General features: G+C 34.6%; 1 pseudogene; it reads left to right on the top strand.

Moving 5' to 3' along the window:
* Nucleotides 1–1568: 1568 nt before the first annotated feature.
* LOC131935233 (uncharacterized) lies at nt 1569–2181 on the top strand (annotated as a pseudogene).
* The last annotated feature ends 2072 nt before the right edge of the window (nt 2182–4253 follow it).

Below are 4253 nucleotides of genomic sequence, written 5' to 3'. Positions count from 1 at the left end.
CATCTGACCTGCTCACAACTTTATATTGAACTACATCTGACCTGCTCTCAACTTTATATTGAACAACATCTGACCTGCTCACAACTTTATATTGAGCTACATCTGACCTGCTCACAACTTTATATTGAGCTACATCTGACCTGCTCACAACTTTATATTGAGCTACATCTGACCTGCTCACAACTTTATATTGAGCTACATCTGACCTGCTCACAACTTTATATTGAGCTACATCTGACCTGCTCACAACTTTATATTGAGCTACATCTGACCTGCTCACAACTATATATTAAGCTACATCTGACCTGCTCACAACTTTATATTGAGCTACATCTGACCTGCTCACAACTATATATTGAACTACATCTGACCTGCTCACAACTTTATATTGAGCTACATCTGACCTGCTCACAACTTTATATTGAGCTACATCTGCCCTGCTCACAACTTTATATTGAGCTACATCTGCCCTGCTCACAACTTTATATTGAGCTACATCTGACCTGCTCACAACTTTATATTGAGCTACATCTGACCTGCTCACAACTTTACATCTGACCTGCTCGGAACTTTACATCTGACCTGCTCACAACTTTATATTGAGCTACATCTGACCTGCTCACAACTTTATATTGAGCTACATCTGACCTGCTCACAACTTTATATTGAGCTACATCTGACCTGCTGAAAACTTTATATTGAGCTACATCTGACCTGCTCACAACTTTATATTGAGCTACATCTGACCTGCTCACAACTTTATATTGAGCTACATCTGACCTGCTCACAACTTTATATTGAGCTACATCTGACCTGCTCACAACTTTATATTGAACTACATCTGACCTGCTCTCAACTTTATATTGAACAACATCTGACCTGCTCACAACTTTATATTGAGCTACATCTGACCTGCTCACAACTTTATATTGAGCTACATCTGACCTGCTCACAACTTTATATTGAGCTACATCTGACCTGCTCACAACTTTATATTGAGCTACATCTGACCTGCTCACAACTTTATATTGAGCTACATCTGACCTGCTCACAACTTTATATTGAGCTACATCTGACCTGCTCACAACTATATATTAAGCTACATCTGACCTGCTCACAACTTTATATTGAGCTACATCTGACCTGCTCACAACTATATATTAAGCTACATCTGACCTGCTCACAACTTTATATTGAGCTACATCTGACCTACTCACAACTTAGCGGGCACGTATCTTAGCTAGTTACATAGTTTCTATATTTGTTCATTCTAAATGTGTCTAAGTGATTAGGTACACTGTAGTCTAAAAATTGTTGTTTTATTATACCTATGCAAACAAGTATTTTACTATTTAGCGATACATTTGTTTGCTCCGAAAGTTTGAAAGGGAAGTAATGAAGTATAACATTGGCAGAACAAGATAATTTAATGAGTATTTAGGTGTATGATTGTACTGTATTTAAATATTTGAACTCATTTCCAAGACAAAAACGAGTGCTTTAAGTTTTTCCCATTTAAAAGACAATCGATGCTATCTATTGTTTACTTTCATACATAAAGAAGAGTAGCGCGCACAAGATCCCTAGTTAGCTACTGTACACAATAAGAATGGCTGAAGCTCTGATAGGAAACTGGAGATACGAATCCATGGAGAACTTGAATACTTACATGGATGCTATTTGTGTACCTGAACAGGTGAAGGAAATGGCCAGAGAACACAACCCAGAAGTTGAGATCTCAAAGTCTGGCAGCGATTGGTCATTGGACCATCACGACTACTGTTGGAGAGAAGGTCATTGTAACGAAATATCCAGAGAACGAAGAAATTGAGGCAATGCACATGATGGGTAAACCCATGAAGGCAACCCTCAAGTCTACGCCCACAGGCCTGATAGAAATTGAAAAAGTTGGAGACATCGAGATAACAGTAGAAAGATTTATAGAAGATGGCTTTTACATAGTGAAAACAAGAACAAAAGGAGTTGAAGCCAGGATCAAGTTCTCTAAGATTTGAATCTCACAGATGTGAATCATATATCTCCTTAATATTGACATTGATGTTACGTGAATCCAATTGCTACAAAACTGACATTGATATGCCATATTGTGAATGTTTTCAAACGCTGAGCATTTTTTGTGTTGTTCTGTATTGTCGATTGTCCCACTGTATTCAATAAATAAATATTAAAAAAAAAAAAAAAAAATACTAATCTTGCTAAAAATAAATAAATAATTAAATACAATTATACTAAACTCGCTAACATTATATGTTAAATAATCACAGGAGCTCGGGTCATCCATTTATAACATCAACCAAAATCATGAAATTAATTCCCACACCCTTCTACACCCCGACCTCTACCCTCACACTTACCAACAATAGACGATCCCCACTCCCCGCATAATTTAGACGCTTATAAAACTATGATTTGACCCCACAAAGCTTTCATCCGATTAACATGTGTTGTGTTCATTATAATAATTGAAAACATGTAGTATGTACTTTGCAATCATATTAATACACATAACACAATACAGACGTAAGTCTTCCTTGTGTACCTGACCTCTAGTTCTGCTTATCGTACAAGTTGTATAAGGTATTGTCCATTAACGACGTCACAATTCGATATTTTACACGATTACTATACTTCTCCCATACTAAAAAAAACGTTTTAATAATAAGCTTGTATGTACTTATGCATTAAAATGTAGAAAATAAATTATAGACTACTATTTAAATAACTATAAAGAAAAGCGTGGGTCTCTTCCTAAACATTATTAAAGGTATCTACTGGATACTAAAGTGACCCACGCTTTTCTTTATAGTTATTTAAAGAGTAGTCTATAATTTATTTTCTACTTTTTAGTGCATTAGTACACACATGCTTGTTATTAAACCGTTTTTTATGAATTTTTTTTAATCCATTTTAAATACTTAAACTTTTAAAAATAGAATAAAATCTTATAGAAAAAATAATTGCACGCCAAGTGAACGCCAAATAAAAGTGCATAATAACGCGGAATATTATTAGTACTTTATAAATTTACATTCGTTTTTTTTTTGGGAAATGGGAAATAGCGTAAAATTGCTACTTTCGGTCAAAGGGAAATTTGTTGTTGCGGTTGAATGTCCAACTGGTGACTTCGCTTCAATAGTAGTGGAGGTTGTTGGTTTGACTGACGGCTTTGAGGGACTTGTTATTGGTTTCCTGATGAGTGCTTCCGTTTTAGCCGTGTTACATGTTAACTAATAGTTTTAGAACAAATTGTAATACTTAAAATTCAAACAAACAGTCGCTGTATTGGATTTCATTGCAATTCTTTAAAAAATGTTAAATACAAACATAAGGTTTTCATTGTTTGCAATTACAACAAATGTTTTGATAATTAATCAGATTATAACTAAATATTTTGCAGATCGTTGTATACAATTATGTTTTTCAACTGAATAATTATCTATGTGTTTAAATTAAAAGGTGATTAATTATACAATTTCGTATATTTTACTCGGCTTGCTAATTGTTGCATATTTGCATTGTCTCCCTTGAAAACATTAATTATAGCATGTAACAGTACAGTGGGAGGTTATTACTATTGGTATATAAACGTGTTTATTGGTAAAATCAAAACTATAATAAAACGTAAGATTAACTAAGTGCTTACATAAGAAAAGTAAATGACTGTCATATATTGAGAAAATAACATGCCACAGTCATGGGGTTAGAACTGTAGGATATGATTCATATATATTTATGTTTTTTATCAGCGAAAAAAAAATGAAGACAATAATAGAGACATTTACATAATACGGGATAGGCAGTTGTTACGGGGCAGCTGTAGGTTAGATAGAAAGAGGCTAGAATAATCTAGAATAAAGGGAGAGTGCGTTTGTGAGTTGAGTTTACCCTAGAGTATTCTTAACACTGGTTGTTTATGTATTATTATCCCAGATCGAATGCGCTATAAAAGCTGGGGTGAATGATTGTAAGGGGTTAGTTGGTAGCGGTTAGGGCGAGGCTACTCTGTAATGTGGAGAATTGTGATCACATAAAAGTATTGAAGATAGACACAAATTGTTTTCTGAGTTAAACAAAACCCGGACGTAACTGCAGTGGTGGCTAAATCAAAGCTAAGAGATCCAAAATTCTAGGAAACGGAGAGGAATGACAAAAAACCGACACAATTGTAAACATAAATCACTCTAACATATCTGAACATATGTACACATGTTGTACCTAAACGCATAAACTTA

The sequence above is a fragment of the Physella acuta genome, unplaced genomic scaffold, assembly GCF_028476545.2.
Source record: "Physella acuta isolate Inbredline_101_S28 unplaced genomic scaffold, ASM2847654v3 ptg000138l, whole genome shotgun sequence".
Classification (NCBI taxonomy): Eukaryota; Metazoa; Mollusca; class Gastropoda; family Physidae; genus Physella; species Physella acuta.
Note: the sequence above shows the minus strand (reverse complement) of the source record. Positions and strands in the feature narration are given on the sequence as shown.